The 19,613-nt window shown below is 29.3% G+C and overlaps 1 protein-coding gene across 1 annotated transcript in view; it reads right to left on the reverse strand.

Moving 5' to 3' along the window:
* The window catches only part of LOC123553861 (uncharacterized), a 59,182-nt gene that overhangs the window by 38,073 nt on the left and 1,496 nt on the right, over positions 1-19,613 (reverse strand). The window lies entirely within an intron of this gene.

Consider the following 19,613-nt stretch of genomic DNA (forward strand, 5'->3'; position numbering starts at 1 on the left):
CTGGCCAAATCAAAAACCACTACTGTGAAAACATTTGGTTTTTGATGAACGTAAGTCCCTGGAAGCTTTTAGCTTCCATAAAGTATTGAAAATATATATATTTAACTTTCGAAATATCTTAAAACTAAATAAAACTTTACACCCGGACTGAAAAACAATTTACAGAATAATTTTTAACCCTTTTTATTAAAATAACTTATAATTGTTTGTTCATTTTGTTTTACATTGTTAACTTTTAGTATGTTATACAATAAATCATAAATGTTTATACCATCTTGCAACATTTTAATAAAAAATAAACAATAGTAACCACATAATACATTTGTTTTGTCTTGATATTGTATGTTATTGTATTTTACATCCGGAATATAACTGATTACTTCTTTTGGCGGAGGAAGTCCAAATGGGTCAAAGTACAAAATACTATGAAGAAAACCCTAAGTTTGGTCAAAGTATATTTTATTTACATAACAAACCCAGTGTGTTCCAGACCCAACAGAGTCATCTAAATTGATTATTCAACACTTGTTTTTTTATTGATGTTTTTGGTAGATTATTTCTACTAAATACACCTCTAAAGTTTTTAATTTTCAGTTGTTTCACCCATTGTTCAATTTCAAAGTTAGAGATTGGTTTGTTTATAGATTTTATTTTTTTTTACAGTAGGAATTCGTCTGTAAGGTCTTCTTTGAGAATCAATTTGTATGCCTTTACCACTTAATAGGGATGTAAACAAAGGTATCCATAGACTAGCAGCCAGCATACCTAAGAAGCCACCGTCTTGTTTCTGTTTTTGTGTTAATTTAATTACTCCAGATCCCACTAATTGTTTTCTTTGATTAGGTGTAAGATATGGTGATATATATTTCTCTTATCATTAGCTACCGAAATCATACCATTTCCATATAATTTACTAACACCAGTATTGGCAAGTCCTGACAAAGCTCCAACGCCTAACGGTCCTAATATTTTTGGAGCTATTTTTGCAGCTACCGGAAGTACTGTTCGACCTAACAAACCAGCTAAAGCTCCCAAAAATTCGCCATTTTGACCTTGACTGGACATTTGTTTTTTTTGAAATTGTAATTTCTAATCCCTTCTTATTCCGAATAGACTTTTCAAGTTGATTAATTTGTGTTTTTGTTACTACTGTTTGCAGATCAAATTGCCCTTTCCTCTTTTCTTAAATCGATAAACTTGTACCTTTACAGCGATGCTGGAGCTATTTTTGGATCTCGTCTATACAGGTAACTCCGCCTTTCCGATACGAGTAAAAATTACTGAATGAACTTGTTTACATAGACTGCGCTTAACTGGATTGTAACAGATGTACTAGAACCAATCTTCATTTAATATTTAAATGAATCTTGCCATAATGTAAACTACATTTAGGTAGCGTGGATATGAAAAAAGACACCCTCTTATACATTACAGGCATTTTTCTGCCTAAATTTCAGTACCTTTTGCTGCATATTTTAAAATAATGTACCTCGTGTTTATTTTTTTTAACAATAATTATAAAACGTGACTGACTCGAGTTGTTGGATTCGCTCGTCGTTGATTGAAGGGCATAAATTCGATTCCCGGAACTGATCATGCTTCCTTAATTGAAAAAAAGTCAGCAATTTCTTACGGAATATGTGAGTCTTAGTCTAACTAATTTGACGCGATCCTAGGAAACAGTTACGAGTAGTTTTCTCCACTCGAAAGAAATTGTCATTGCCAGATTTGGGTTTAAATGCTGATATTGTTGCGAATATAAGATAAATTCAAATAAAACTTATATGTATCAAAAGGTAGTCCAAATAATTTTACTCAAGAGTTGAATATCGTTATATTTTTGACTGGTTGATAACAACTGTCTATTTACGTCCGATATATTTCCATACACAGGTTTATTTTTAGGTTACACGCCACGCCTATGTCATCGGCATTTTTTTATTTACTCCATGTACTTACTATTCGCATTATGGTTAACAATTTCGTTTTTACTGCATGTTTTTAAATTGATGGCATTTTCTACTTTTTAAAGATTTTTCTATTCTGTTTTTGCCTTTTCTAGCCGAAAGTCCAATTTTATTTTTCACATTGATTTCAATTTATTTACTTATAAGACATAATAGCTATTTGTGATCGCGCTGTATAAAATTTTACCGGTAAATTTATGAAAAATCGGCCGTTTTTATGTAATTTTGATGAGTTTAAAGTTTGTATCTTAATGAAAATGCCCTAATATTCTAGCTACATCTATCTTTTATCGACGTTGAAATTTTGAAGCAAATCTGTTGAATATTAAAAGCTCCACACGCGTTTCCTGTGTACGGGACACCTAAATTTCGCGGTATTATTCTTATCTAAAATTTACCTGGTAACCTGTTTTCGGTTGCCTGTCGTCGTCTGCTTGTTTATTGTACGTTTTCACTACTGGATTTTCCTATGGAGACTTCTTTCTTATATCCATTACTCTGCTCTGTATGTTGTTTATGCCACCGTAGGTCCCTAACATCTATTTACAAATGCTTGCCTAACATTACTGTAAAGGATATTTTCTTCCTATGTTTACTATTTGATTTCTTATAGTTGTTTTATTACCTTTGTTTCAGTTCTATGTAAAACATGTTAAAGTTGTTTCAATTTTTGGTTAAAACTGTTAAAACTAGCTAAAATATGATAAAATTTTATAAAAATCAGCATCGGCGTGTGCAAGCGATAAAACCAATAAGTACTGCGATTTATCCTCAATTATTTTGGTCCTTTTAGAGTGACCTTCACAAATATAAAACAAACTAAACGTCGAATTATTTTGACTTATGTGAGACTATAACTGGTTCTTTCCATGAACGAAGACAAGGCTTATCAACTGCCTGTATGTTAATAACTGATATAGTGTTTAAACGACTTCAAATAAATAGTAGATAAATTCACATAGTTTTACACGTAAACCCCACCAAAAAATAAAATAAAAAAAAATCAAATAAATCAGTTTTTATGGATAAAACAATTACATTTTCTACAAGTGTTGCGGAGCTTGAAGGTTCAATGATCAATGATACCTTTCTATAAAACCATGTATACTTTTGCATGGTTAGAAATTTCGTCGATAATAATTGTCATAACAAACAAAAACCGCTGTTTTCATGTGAACGTAGTTGAAATATTCTATATTCTACTTTTGAAACAATATATATCTAGTATCCCCTTATTCATTGCACTTTACAATGTATGCAAGTACGGCGATACTTCAAAGATAGAGTCAGAGCTAAAGATAAAGAAAAAAGTTTCACCACAAAGTGAATGAATGAGGCGGGGTAAACCTGTCAGCATTGCTCCAAAAATAGCTTCAGCTTCACGGTTTTTGTGACGTAAAAGAGTAACTCTATCGATTTCAAAAAGGAGGGAAGGGCAATTTGATCTGCAAACAGTAGTAAAAGTAAAGGAAAGTTCCCACGTAATTGTTCATATTTTAATCTAAAAGTATATGGAATCTTGTTGTTATAGGCTTGTGCTAAATTTTTCTTTTGCCCATCTGTTAAATGTACTTTATATTCAATATAATTTGATGCCATTATATATATATTTTATTTACACAATAACAAGTTCATTTCCAATAGTATTTATTTCAACTGTTTCTTCATACAATACAATTGCGTAAACATGGATATTAGCTGCTAACGGAGCATTTAATTTAGCTGTTAATGTGATATGCTTAGGATCTTCTGTAATTCCTTCATTTTTAAATTCTAAGTTAAAATGAACAAATCCAAACAAACTTTGAAAATTTAATCTATTTAAAAGACTTCCAGTGGTTTTATTAATTTGTTTATGAAAACAATTAAGAACATCATCATAAATTCTTGATATACTTCTATATTCCGTTTCGCGATAAAAAACACCGTTACCAACTTCAAGACGACAAGATTCCAATGTGCAATTATTATTTGCTGCATTAACTTTAAATGTATCTAATAAATGTGGGTTATGTTCTTGTGAATTACTTTTATGAGGTCGTTGTAAATAAACAAACACATGTTCGGGTTTTTTTTACACCGGCTGTTATTCTAAAAGTTCTATTATTTTGTTGTGTATCTGTTGATTGTCTTATCATTTCCCGGAGGTATTTCCAACTTGTTGCTCTCATATATCTTTCAGAAATTAAATTAATTCAATATAGATTAAAAATTAAACATGGAACCCACAAAATTAATTTAGTTACAATTACCCTACCTGCATCAGCAGCATTAGCTCTGTAAATTATTTCATCATCATTTGTTAATTGTAATGTTATTTGAATTTGACTTGGGGGTAACATGTTTTATTCCAAACTCTGAAAAAATGAATAATTATTTAACGGAATTTTAACATTTACATTATTACCACCCTGGTTTAAACCCTTTCTAATAGCAAAACCTGGATTATAATCGTCATTATCTTTCTACTTTCAGCATTTTTGTTAACGTCTAAATAAATAAATTCATTTGTTCCAGTTGATTCTGCATAATCCTTACATAGTTCAACTAATTTTTTTACATTTATTACCTTATATAAATTATTACAATCATGGACAATTTTGTTTAATTATTAGTTGATCAATTATTGAAGCTGCATTATTAATTAAAGCAATTTGATCTCCATCAGCATAATCATTACCATTAGCAAGTTTATTAACTTTAAAACTTACTTCAAAATAACCATTAAACCAATCAAAATATGAACTTCTATCATTAATTGTAAAGTGATACCCACTTTTTTGTTGTTTAACATTATTTCCCAAGGCAGAAATTAAAGGTGTATCTAATTGAATAGGAGTTAGTTCGTATCTTTCACAATACTGTTTTGTTCTAAACTTGTATATTATATATTAATTTATGTTTTATAAACTAATCTGTTAATACGTTTACGCTGAGCTAAAGCCCCAGATCCTGACAATAATTTATTTAATCTTATATTAATATCCTCCTTATTATCGTTATTATTTTTACTATCATTTATTTTCTTGTAATTTCTTAGCAATGAATTCATCAACAGCAGGTATTTTAACATCAACCTGAGCGGGTTTTTTGAAACCTATAATTTTTTCTGTAATTTTATTCACAGCTAAATTCCCAACTTCTGTTCCAATCTTTTTTGTTCCACTTTCAAGGGCGGATTTTCCTCCTGCAGTTTCAAGAACTGTTTTTCCAGCACTACCAATTGAAGGTTTATAATTTCCTCTCCAGCTTGAGCATCAACATAAATAAATATTCCTTTATTTTTATCATAAACTTTTTTGTACATTATATATTTATATTTCTTTTAAAATTAGTGTAAAACTTGTTTCAACCCCATTAAAATTAATTATTCTACCAAAAACATCTGTAATATATATTCTAATTGAATTTATAACATTTTTATTATTTCAAAATATCCGACTCTGTTTGGCTCTTTTGTAAATGGATAAGCTCTTGTTAAATCTGCTGTACTTAAAGCATAGATGATATCACTAAAATTACCATCAACGAGTGAATTATCAATAAGATCACAATGAATGTAAATTGTATCCATAGAGTTAGTTATATTTGGTGTTGTAATTCCCCATTCAGTATTTCTCAAAGCTTTTTTCTCAATCCAAGCAATGTATGAAAATTTGATATTCTTAAATCCAGTATAAATTTATCATGAATTGAAATTAATATCTTAAAACTACTTAAATCAAATTCCAAACTTGTTGGAGCAATGTCTGATTTATCAAATTCAAAATCACCATTACTTAGTAATGTTTCTCTGATATAATTATTAATGTCTGTATAACTGTAAGAACCATTTGTAAATATGATATCTTTCCATTCTTTACCATTATTATAACGAATTCTTTTATTATCGTATTCGTCACTAATATTATGCCAAGAGTAAGTCATAGTGTTAATACTATCCAAACCAACAACATATGTTTTATTTTTATCTAAAATTAAAGAACGACTGAATCTGACTGTAAAATCGCTTGGAGTATTTTTATTATTGTTTTTAACAGCTTCAGAACTTAATACTATTTTTTGTTCCATTTATATATTCAAGAAAAATATTTTTTATGTAACATTTCATGCTCTTTTGGTAACAATTTACTCATTTTTAATAGTTCATCAATTATGCTAATACCTTCATGTTTTAGTTCTTCATTATTATTTCCAGCATCAATTGAACCACATATAAGCTCTAAGTTATTGATTAATTCTTCTGGATTCATGGACAAACGTCATAACCTTGACCCCTTATTACTTTTTTAAATTTCATAGATCTTTTATTAATAAATAATCCTGATTTTTCTGTTAATTCTTTAAATATTTTTCTAGAAAGTATTGAATGTTTTTTATTATTGTTATATCTTTTATTAATTAAATCAATTAAATCATTATCTACCTTAACGTTAATAACTTCTTTTCCAGTTCTTTGATCCTTAGCAATCAATTTGTTTTGGCCATAAAGTTTATTTAAGTCAATAATTAAATTACCATATTGTCCATTTGGTGAAACTTTATATGGATTTAGAACCTTTGATTTTTTAGGAAAACTTTGTTTTCGATTGTGATGTTTTTTTCCCTTTCCCGAATATTTTGTCACATACTTTTTTATGATCTTCAACCGTATCTCTATATTTTTTTTTTAAATTTTTTGACTTAGTTTTAATTGCATCCATTTGCTTTAGCTCGAGATTTGTGGGGTTTTTCATTCTCTTTATTGCGCCAGAATCATTACCCATTTTTTAAATATCCTCCGATGCAATATTTTTAATATCATCTAAGTCTTTCTCAGTTATTTGTATAGCGCGAATTAGGTTAAACAAATCTTTTGGTGTTTTATATTTTTCTATATCTAAAAGTTCCAAATCAATAGGTCTATTAAAATTAACTTCAACTTCTTTCGATATTACCTCCGATTTTTCAGGAACTATTTTAGGAAGTTCTTTAGCTTTTTCATACTCATCATCCTTATCTTCCTCATCATCCTTATCATCCTCATCATCCTCATAATTTTCAAAAATTATTTTTTTTATTTCTTCTGGTGTTATTTTTTTGCTGTTGATAACGGTGTTTCAGTTATTCCCAATTCCCATCTTTTCTCTTCCGTAATCTTCTAATTTCTTAAATTCATCTTCAGGAACCCATCCGGTATATTCATCTTCCCAATTTATTGGTTTATAGATAGTTGGTTTTAAAGCTTGTTGTTTTTTAGATTCTTCCTGCATTCCTTTAGTTATTTCATTAATACCTTGTGTCGGATCTTCTGAAATACTTTTTGGAAGTAACGATAATTGCTCTTTAATTCCAGGTAATGCTTTTAATTGTCTTGACAATTGTTCTTTTTGACTTTCTATTCCTTCTGTTATTGGTTTATAAATTTCTATATACATTTCTCGGCCAGTAGCTTTTCTGATTTTTTCTCTCATTATTTCTTCTCTTTTAGCTCTTACTTTTTGCCCAACTAGGTTGTTTATTTCTCTCATTTCTTTAAGTTTTGCTAACATTTATATAATAATATAAGCTAATGTAAGATAATGTAATATTATTATATAATGGAAATTCCTAATTATGATACAAAAAAAAAACACAATAAATCTAATAACTTTAAGCAATTTTATCCATTTATGCCAGATTTATGTTTTAGAATGTTTATATTTCGATCTTCCGGATCAGGAAAAACAAATACATTAATGCATATGCTTCGAAAACCTCTGATATTTTATGATAAATTATACCTGTATGCTAAAAACCTAGAGCAATCTAAATATCAGGATTTAATAAATCACTTAAATGAAATTGCAGATGAAATTGAATTAGATCCAAATGAAATACTTGAATATTCTAATAATGAAATAATTGACGTTAATGATCTTGAACCAGAAAAACAAAAAGCAGTAGTATTTGATGATTTTATATGTGAAGAAAAAAAGGTTCAAAATGAAATAACAAAATACTTTATTCAAGGACGTCACAAAAACTGTTCTGTTATTTATTTAAGTCAGTCTTACTATAAAACACCAAAAGATATTCGAATTAACTGTTCACACTATATTTTATTTGAAAGTCCAGGTAAAAGAGAAAATGATATGATTTGTAATGAACAAAATATAGATTACAACTCTTTTGCTAATGCAACAAAACAAAAATATGATTTCTTATATGTTGACAAACCAAGGAAGTTTTAAAGAAAAAACTTTACAGGAATTATATAATAATTATATAATGGGAGTTTTTAATGATGTAAAACAAATAAGTGAACCAGACAGTATAAGTAAAGTTCAATTTGATATTGATTTAAGTGATTATGCTACTAAAAACAATTCAAAAAGCTTAAAAAGGACATGGAATCGTATCTTCATAAAAATAAGGAACTTGATAACACAATGAACAGAGCATTAGATATGGGAGGTAATGAAATATTCAACCTAGGAAATCCGGATAAACCCAATGATGCAGTTTCAAAACGGTTTGTGTTAAAAATATTCAAAGTGTAGTAGAAGACTATAAACTTGAAGATATCAAAAGTATTAAACAGACACTAGAAGAAGAAGTAAAGAATATTGAAGAATTAGAAAAAGATTTTAAAAACAATTCATTATTAATAGTTGAATTACAAGGTAAAATTGAAAAAAAAATGAAAGCTATGGTTGATTCTATTAAAGAACTTGAAGAGAAATCTGATTTGACAGATGGTCAGATGAAAGAAGTATTACGGGTTAATTTTGAAATGTTATACACTCAAGTTCAAGAATTAAAAGATAGTATGATTTAACATGAAGAACTAAAATACAAGATTATTGAAGCTGAGAAAAAGTGACAAAATATGTATCAGTTAGATATCAGAACAGAAATAAATAAACTAAATAGTGAAATGGTAAAAAACAATCAGGATTTATTGGATATATTTTCAAATAAATTTGCAGAATATAAATCTGAACCTGAAAAGGCAGCTTCACAAAGAGGTGATGATCATGACACAGCATTAGATAACTTTAAAAAAGAGCTTAATTCTAACATAGAAAATTTTAAGAAACAACTTCGGATCTTGATTAGTACTGTTGACACACGTCACAATTTAAAGTACGCAGACTTAAATACACTAACAGTTCTATTACAAAAAGATACAGAGCAGCTTAATGCTAAAGTTGAAGAAAATAAAAATGAACTGAACTTTGTAGTTGAAAAATCAGCTAAACAAGGAGAATCAATTACTGCTAATGCTAAAGCAATTTCAACTAATGCTGAAGCAGTTACCACTAATGCAGAAGAAATTACAAAAGTAAAAAATGTTTTCTTAAAACAAGAAACACGATTAGCTAGAACAAAAAATACTGTTGACAATCTGTCTGCTTCTGAAGTTTCTACAACAAAACGAGTTGATGATTTAGCTGAAGTAATTCTTGAACATGAAAATAAATATAAAGCAATAGAAGAACTACAAAAAATAGTAAGATGTGAAGTGTTTCTCTTTGAATATTATAATAGCAGACAACTACATGTAAAGAATTATTTTGGAGGAAGATTTGATTTTGAAGATAAACAGCTATCACAAAAAGTGACAAATACCAAAGATTTTTTTGCATTATTTGGAATACGAGCTAATAAGATTACGGATTATAAAAATTTTATTCAAGCAGAAAATGGTGTATTTCAAATCAAAGAAGATGGGGATTGCATAATTGAAATGAATATTATCATTGAATACTCTGGTGAAAGTTTTGATTTTCTTTTTGGCTCGAATGATCACACAAACAAACCTGAGCTTATATCACCTGAGGTTAAAAATACAACACTGGTTTTTAAGAAAAAAATTGAAAGTAATTTAAGCAAAGGAAAGATATTTACAATTTGGCCAAATTTAGAAAACACACCGATTGAATATACTATAGAACCGGGAAGTTATGCCAGATTCTATTTGGTTGATTAATTAATTAATTTCCATTTTTTACATAATGGGAATATTCAATAATATAAATGAAAAAGTAAATAAAATAGAAAGGCAAATAATAAGAAAACCTCCTTTGTTTTTAACATCTGCTGGATTATTTCAATGGAAATTTGTAAATGCTAGTCCTGGTTTAGTTCAAAATGGTAATAATGTAACAATCAACCAAAATTGCATTTTCATTCTTATAGATGCAATTAAAGTAGATAAAGGAGAAGTTAAATTAGAATTAAAAAACAAAGAAAATAAAATTCTTCAAAGTTACAATGCCAAAAATAGCAGAAAGAAATGAATCTATTTCCATTAATTATGCTGATCAATTTAAAATGAATTCAGTTTTTTATATAGATGGTTTAAACGTTCAAAATATTCAATTAACAATTTATGGTTCTGTGTAACCGTAAGCTAATGTATCAATGGTATTTTAATTTTTCAGGAGCTAAGGGATAATCATTGTGAAGATCATGTAATTCTTTTGGATAATCAAGATCACATTCAATTGTAAAGTTAGTTTTACCTTTTGCAATTAATTTCTTATATTGTTTTTCAGTGACCTATTTAAAATTTACAGAGGGTAAAGGTCGACACATGGCCCAACCGTAAAGATTATTGGCGTCGTGGTACATAATGTATTTAGATTCTAATTCAGGATCATAATCTTTCGTATATTTATTGTTTGCTTTACTATAACGATTAGCTGTATAACTTATTCCTCCTCTCAGTCCCTTTTCAATAAAAAGATACATATCAGTATCAGTTATTAAATCCAAATTTATTCCAGTCATTTTTAACATTGCATACCAAGCAAAACCAGGACTACTAAAGTAATGAGAAGGGTCAAGTTTATAATATTCCAAACATAGTTTTCTAAAATTTTCAAAAACATCAGTTAAAAGTAATACGTCAGTTTTTAAACATAGATCATGATATTCTCCCATTGCTTTTATTTCAAATTTATTCCAAACATTTTTAGCATGTTCATATTCATTGTCAGATATATGTGTTTCGTTTAAAATTGAATAAAACTCCTTTTTAGGAGATAATTTTGTTTCTTTGAATTTTTTAAATGAATCCATGTAATCATATGGATAAATACCTTTTGTTTTTAATAATTCAAGTGCTACCGAAGGTTCCAGCTTCGCAAGTTTACTTTTACTAAATTCTTGAGATATGTACTTAAATTCTGGAATATTTTTTACTAAGTTATCCAATGTATAAATTGGAAACTATCTATAAAAACCAAATCACTTACCATAAATGCCATATATCTTTCCATATTGTTAGGAATTACATTTATTTCTTTTTTAAATTTTCCTATTTGTTGCATAATAAAATGACCATCATAACCTCTTAAATTATGAAAAATAACAGGAATGTTGTGTGTTAATCTAAAACTAATATTACATTCTGAGTGAGTACTTCCCCTGAATTTTCCTGTTATATGACAGTGATCTCGTACAGGATTTTCATTTTCCTTATATTCTTTTCCACAAATATGACAAAACTTTTGTTTTTTAAATAAAGCTTCGTCTTTTTTAGACATTTTCAAATCTTTCTTAAAGTTTTCATTAAATATTTCCTTACAATGTTCCTCTTCCTCAAGCATTTTTTAAAATAAACTTATAAACTGCATTAGGACCTCTGTAAACTTGTGTTGGTTTAGTATAGTGAAACTCAAAACAACAAACAACTTTAAACCGTAACCAGAATCTATATGTATTTGATATGGTTCAGTAAATGAAGATTCAGGTGATGGTAAAGCAGTTAATATTTTTTTCAGTTATTGATTCAAAATCAGCATAAATTACAAAAGGTACTGCTAAGATTTTATGATAATTTTTAAAATGTATTTTACTTCCCTCCTTTTGGCATTTTTACAGCTTGAACACCATTAATAGCTAAACAATTTGGAATATGTTCATTTAATAATCTTTCTTGAGAAAAATTTTGTAAACATGATTTGCAGAAATGATTTTTATTTTTATGTTTTGTTTTGTTAAACATTAATCTATTAAAATCTTTTATACAAACATAATGTTGGACTACAGTCCTTGAGGACTTACAGTCGTCATCAGGTATTTCGTTATTACTGATTAGCAACATGTCACAGTGTTCTTCATATTAGTATTTTGAAATGTATAATGGATAAACATTATTATCTTCATAACCAAATGTATTAAATGAAATATCATTCTGAGTTTCTATTTTAGGTATTTGATTTAATGTTACAGGAAATTTTATTCCTTTATAATTGAGTTCCTCTTCATGCTTTTTGTAATTTGAAACTCTTTGAGGATCTTTTTTAACAGGAAATTTGTAAGCTAAATGACACCATCTAAAACATTCATTATCATCATTCTTTATATTTATCAATCCTTTGATTGGATGTTGTAATGGTTTTGGTAATTCTAAATAACTAGAAGCAGCTAAGGGATTATAATTATATCTATTTATATAATGAGCATCAACTGACTCTATTCTCCAGCCACTTCCTTCTGAAATCCAATTACCAATCCTATTTATTATTTCATCAAAAGCTTGACGTAAAGTGTTTTTTGTTAATTTGTTTATAAAACTAATTAAAGCCTTTGATTGAAAATAAGCTGATTTATATATTGTATCTGTTTGACTCATTTTCGCAAAAGTTATTTTTAAAACAACATTTATTTTTATACCTTTTAAAGTTTTAAGTTCAGATTTAAGAATATCAAATGAGTCGTCTATAGTTAAATGTAATTGATTTTTTTGATCTTGTCTGTATGTAATTTCAGTTTCAAATTTCTTAATATATTGATTTGAAGACCTCTCAATTTCTCTAACAGGCATCTATATATTATATTTAGAAAAAAAAAATCGCTAAGTTAAAAAAATAAATAAAGTTTAAGAAGGAACAAAATATTTAAATTTATATCTTTTTCCATTAGTTTTTGATATTCCACTTTTTACTTTATTCTTCCCTTCACAGCACATTTTATTAACCAAGAATTAATATCAAGGTCTTTAAATGATGCGTAAGTGCTTCTATATATGATTTGTTCATTAGTATCACAATCGGTTGCAATAACTTTTTTAGGATTGTTTCGATGATTATTTGGTCTGGGACAATCACATAATATTTCATTATTTTCCTCTTTTAACATTAAACAACCACAACTCCATTTAAATAAATCCATATTCTTCTTTAAAAGATAAGGATCTATAACATTTTGTAATTTATCAATCACATGTTTTTTTTTATATTCATCGCTAACTATTTGATCAAGTTTTGATTTAATAAAGTTTCTTCTTTTAGTACTTTTTTTATATGAATTTTTATCTTCATTTATTATTTCTCCTAAAGTGCTAGATAATTTTGGCATAATCATTCTATCTACCTTTCTATTAACCATCTATATAATATACTTATAGAAAAAATCTTTAAGAAACGCACTTAAAAAAATCAGCAATCTAAATTTAATACAACTCTTCTTCTTTTTTATTTCTGTATCCGTTAAGTTTAAATTTCTTCATATACGTTTCAAGAGGCATTGAATAGTTTTTTTCTTTCTGCATTTCTAACAGTATTGTAAAAATATCTTGAATAACTTTATTTGAATCTTCTTTATTTACTTTTCCGATTCGTGCTTTTGTTATTAGTTGTTTTATTTTGTGATGATGTAATTTTAAAACAGCTTTTTTGTCTCCAACTTTTAGTCTATTAATAAATATAGTAATTACTGATGGAACAGCGCCAGCAACTGCTACAAATATAGGAATAGCTGGAACAAGTGCTAATGCAGCTGAACAACCAAAATTACCTGCTGTAATTTGTAATCCTGTATTTACTCTTCCACAAAATTTATAACTTTTTCTGTAAGCAGCAGCAAGTTTAGTCAAGTGAATAATTAATTGATCTGTTGTTTCTATTCCATTAGAAATTAGACTTTTATTACTCATTTATATAATATATATTTTAAATTTAAATTTCTTCCAATTCACTAAACGGAATCCAACTATTAAATTTTTCACTATAACCTTTCTACTTTACTAAAGCTTGTCTTTTCTTATAGTCTCGTCTGATAACTTTTTCTATTCTAAAAACCTCTTGTTTAGTAGGTAATAGTTCTTGCTTATAAAATGAACCCTGAATTATTTCATTATTCAAATCTTTTATAGTGTATGTTCTGGGATTTGTGTTATTAATTCCATAAACTATAAATATTTCCTCTGTCCAGTTTGGTGTATATCTTTTTTCAAAATGTCGTTTAAGTTTGCTTAAGCGAACCAATTTTAAATTTCAGTTTACTCTTTGGTATCTTTAAATTACCATATAAATTAAAGTAAACAGTACCTTTATTTAAGTTTTTACTGGCTTCAGTCGGTATCATTTTTATACTAGAATGTTTTGTTTTGTTATATTTATTAACCATTTCCTGCACATTATCTAAATAAGTGTAAGTATTATTTTTTTTATATTTTAAGTCTCTAATTACAGACCTATATCACTACTAAGCACTATCAGTAAAACTCTTGAAAAAATCATTCATAAGCACACATACAACTTCTTCAGGTCGAACAATATTATCTCTTCACTTCAGTCAGGCTTTGTTTCCAACGACTCAACTTCAAATCAACTTGTTTCTATCTACAATTCTTTCTGTCAAGCCCTAGACGAGGGCAAAGAGGTCAGGGCTGTATTTTGTGATATTTAGAAAGCATTCGACCGAGTTTGGCATCGTGGTCTCCTTCATAAACTGGAATCAAAAGGAATTTCAAGTGAGCTTCTTCTGTGGTTCAAGGATTATCTATCTTGTAGAAGGCAGAGGGTCGTTCTTTGTGGTTCCTATTCTGAAACTGTACTTATATCTGCTGGTGTTCAACAAGGTTCCATCCTTGGTCCTCTTCTTTTTATTCTCTATATCAACGACATCGTTACGGACATCGGTTCTACTATTCGTCTCTTTGCTGATAACACAAGCCTCTACATAACTGTTGATGATCCTATACAATCAGCAATTACACTCAACGCAGATCTCAATACTATCACAAACTGGGCCGAAAAATGGCTAGTTGATTTCAATCCAAACAAAACAACCTCTTTGCTTATTTCACGAAAACACAACAAACCATATCACCCTCCTCTATCAATGAATGGCACAGTTATAAATCTTCGCACATGTCCATAATTACATCAGAACAACCAAGCGTTTTGATACATAGCATTCCTCTTTATATATATTATATAATACAATAAATTATTAATTATTGGATATTATGTATCATCTTGCTCACTTTTTCCATGCTGATAATTTTAGAACCAACCGCATTTCCAGCTCGCGTACGTGACCATATCTCTATATTTCTCTACCTCTATCTCCGCCCTACTCTCATTTCTACCCTTTTTACTTCCTTCATATATCTCTTAATCATAAACCAATGTAAAGAATACTTACTGTTTCTAAGCACGTTTAAATATATGCAGTTACTACATTACCATTTGAAAACAAACAATATGAGATAAATACTTGTCTAGCTTTGGTAATGTATTTTTGATATGCATGTTTCATTTGCATATTTCCCATAGTTTATAGATACTTTATTTTCTAAGTTTCCAGCTATCCCTGCTATTTTTAAGGAAAGAGTTTCTAAATAAGCTTAGCTTCCTACTCAGTCCTTGATTTGTGAAAATATATGTTTGCTGTATACCTGCTTGAAAATAATTATTGTTTAAACCAAGTATTATTTGCTGTAAAATATTTCCACATTATTCTTTTTAAACTTCTATTAAATCTTTCAATTACTACAGCTTTTCCTTCATTAAATGTATGATACATGTTAATCTCATTTTTATTCAAAAATGATTCAAACCATTTTATTATAAAATTCTTTTCCTTCATCTACTCATACATTTGTAGGTGTTCTACCTTTTAAGATTATTTTTTTTCAAATGCTTCAGTAACAGATTCTCCAGTTTTATTCTTTAATGGAATAACCCAAGCATATTTGCTGAATATATCAAAAACAGTTAACAAGTACTTTATACCTTTATTATATTTTGAAAAAGCTTGCATATCAACTAAATCAGCAGAGCAAGTATCATCAATATCATTAACTATCACTCTTTGTTTCATAAATTTTCGTTTAATTGGTTTATGCCGTTCTTCTGATAATTCATCACTCCATGATATTTCGGGGGTCTTTTTGAGTAAGCTTTTAGCTCCCGAGGACTTATGTTCAAGTAAATACTCTACCCCCTTTCCCGTTTTTTGACTTTTGTTTTTGTCCAAGCCCAAGTTTGTATTTCGTTTTAATTGCTGGTTTTACAACTAAATGTTTTGCAATCTTTTCTCCAAATGTTTTTATTTAGTGTTATTTAAGTTGGAAAGCATTTGCTTGTCACATATACCCTTTTTTACACCACTGTCGTAGCAAAAGTCATGGTCCATGCATACTGCGTCTAGTTCATTAACAGGAGGTCCATTATCCAAAGGATTTCCTGGCCCGCAATAGTTATACCCTGGGAGTGTTTCTTAGATAATAAAAGTAACATTGCTTTATGAATATCAATTGCTCCTCCGGCCAAGCCTCCGGCGAGCTTCGCTGCTCCCCCGAAACGTTTCACAAACTGTGTTTTTATATTACCGCAGGATGTACACTGAGCTCTTAACATAAGTCTACCATTTTTTGCTGTAACATATTGAGGATTTATACTATCAGTAAATTTCCTTTCTTTTACACAATATATTTGTTTTTGACTCATTTATATTATATATATTTAAAACTTCTTTATTTTTTTCGCTTGGTCAAAGGGACAAAACTCTACACGGCTTAACTTATATCCAATAATTACCTGGCAGCAAAGTACTCTAATGGAAAACCAATATTGTGTACACGCTGGCAAAAAAGACTGTTAAGTTCGAATAAAGACGCAGGCGGTTATTGATTTCTCACTAGAGAGAATTAATACTAGCGTGTAAAGTTTATATCGGCTTTAAAGTGGAGGCTAAAACTATTCTGTAAATTGTTTTTCAGTCAGGGTGTAAAGTTTTTTTTAAGTTTTTAAGATATTTTGAAAGTTAAATATATATTTTTCAATACTTGATGGAAGCTTAAAGCTCCCAGGGACTTACGTTCATCAAAAACCAAATGTTTTCACAGTAGAGGTTTTTGAATTGGTCAGCACTGGTTGGTTTGGACTGAGGGTTAGGGTCAACTTGGGGTTAAAGTGCGCCAAAACCCTCATTATCTATACTACTAACGAACGGGTTGGTAAAGCTCTATGGGTAGAGTAGTGTGCAGTATTTCTTTCTTAAATAGTATATGATGGCACCTTTAACCGGAAGGTTTGAACCTCTATATGCAGCTCGTCTGGACGTACCATGTGATGCTTTAGGCACTGGCATTTGCAATAGGGGTAAACTAACCTCATGGAGAGGGGTGTCGTCATGACTGTTGTTTACAATAAGGCTGTTATTATTATTATTGTCATTATCAATATTGTTAAAATAATCATAATAATTAGTATGTACAACGTAGTTTTGTCATCAACATAGTATGTAAGATTTACTGGAAAAATGATCCCGGATTTTCAATTTTCAAACAATTTGATGTTATTTTTTGACGAATAACTGAATGTTATAACAGTTATACACAGAACATGAAAACCGTAGCCCCTGTTTCATAAATAATTCCTATGTACTAAGACACTTAAACTCAGACTTTTATCTTCGTTTTTTAAAGGAGTTTACCATTACCTTTTCGTAGTTCTCAACGTATGATCGATGGTAAAGTATTTTTTGTGAGGTAGGGTTCGATGTAATTAAATGGTTAATGAAAAGAAATGTCCGATTTCGCTTTCTGTTTTTATACATAATATGGCAGAAATCTAGTGATTTTAGAAACGAGGATCTATAGCTTTTATTGCTTCGAGCTAAAGCAAATTATTTTGCACTTCTGATGCAAATATTACGTACCCGTTTAGACCTAGTCTACACTTGGTCAACATGCATATATTTTATTAAGTACAAATTTTATTAATGCTAATACTGCACTTAATATTTATTCTACATCTAAAAGACATTAAACTCCATCTCTTATAACTTGTTTTGGCCATGTAATTACTTCAAAACTTTATAAAATATATTACATATACAATTTCTCAAGAATAATCTACGGCGAAAAGGTGCTTCTTTCTTACATCTTTTTTGCTTTACCTGACATACACTATATACATCAAAATTCGAAAAAAAAAACTTAAGTTTCAGAAAAAGATATTTTTTGTTTAAGATAATTATGTTCACAAGCAGGTAATTACATGGAAAAAGGAGCGTTTTAAACCGTTTTTGTCTTAAGGTAACGGCTTTGCCAAACTTTGAATCGGTTTTACTTATTGGCCTTGTGAATCAACTTATACTGGATCCTAAAGTAGCCGAAGCAGTTTATATTGACAAATTCAGTTTTCACATAAAGCATATATATGATGAAGACAAATCAGTTCATAACGATAAACTGTTACCAGGCACATTGATATCACTAGTTGAATTTAAACGTTAGGTGATATATAGCTTAAAACAAAAAATATCCTTGGACTTATTTCACACAAAAACAATGTAAAGATCTGTTCAGTATTAGACCAGTCTTTGACCTTAATATCGAAATAAAAACTTATATACTAGTTGAAACCATTGTTAGGTAGTTCTTCACGTTTGATAAACCGGAAGTAAGGCGTAACATCATTTATCATGAAAACGAAGAAAAAAATCTGGATTCGGCATACAGAAATGAAAATCATTTTACGAATTAATGGCAACAAGTTAGTGAATTTATTACACCGGCAACGTTACTATCTTTCTGATAATCTGTTAAGATATGATATTAGAACATCTGACACGTTGAATAATTCCGAAACATACCTAACAATTAGCTCGAAAAACGCATATCTGTTTAATCTTGGGCAAATACTCAAAAATAAGCACATACATGTTTTTATTATATTATTATAGGTCTTGTGCTTATTTACAATCGTGAAAAGTTTCATTAAAGTCTACATTGTTTAAAAAATCTATCCGCGAATATGTTATCAAAATTGCGATTTTTCCCAGAGACTTCCATTATGAAAATAGAAAAAGTGGAAACTCCACAGGTCACTCAACACGACAAAAACGAAAATGTTGCAGGCTCTGTTTGATTGAGCCTGTTCATTGACGGTAGTGGAAATGCATGCATGCTACCGTCCACGCCCTCTGGCCCTGGGTTGAGAGCAGAACTCAACATTTACACGTGCTAAAAGTACAAAAAACAATTTAGAGACATCCACAGATGTGTTGATACGGCGGTGCACATGGAACCTTCAATGATACACTAGCGTGTAATTTCCATGAAAAGAGGCGTATGGTCGGTCCCAAGATAAAGTAATGGGTTTGCCCTAAACGAGAAGACAATGAGCAGAACTAAACAAACTGGAATTTAGATAGGGGATCTTAGGTTATGGAGCCTGCATATCACAGGAACTGCCAAAAGACAAAATTAAAGTCGGCATCATATCCAAGGGATGATTATACAATACCCAAAGCTATGAAAGTGGAAGTATTGGAACCATCCAAGCCGAAATGGTCATACTGAGTAGACTCTTCCACGCGCTTATACTACATATGAACTGTATTCGCTAAGACAGATCAGTGTAACAGACTACATAT

Source organism: Mercenaria mercenaria, chromosome 7 (genome assembly GCF_021730395.1).
Source record: "Mercenaria mercenaria strain notata chromosome 7, MADL_Memer_1, whole genome shotgun sequence".
NCBI lineage: Eukaryota > Metazoa > Mollusca > Bivalvia > Venerida > Veneridae > Mercenaria > Mercenaria mercenaria.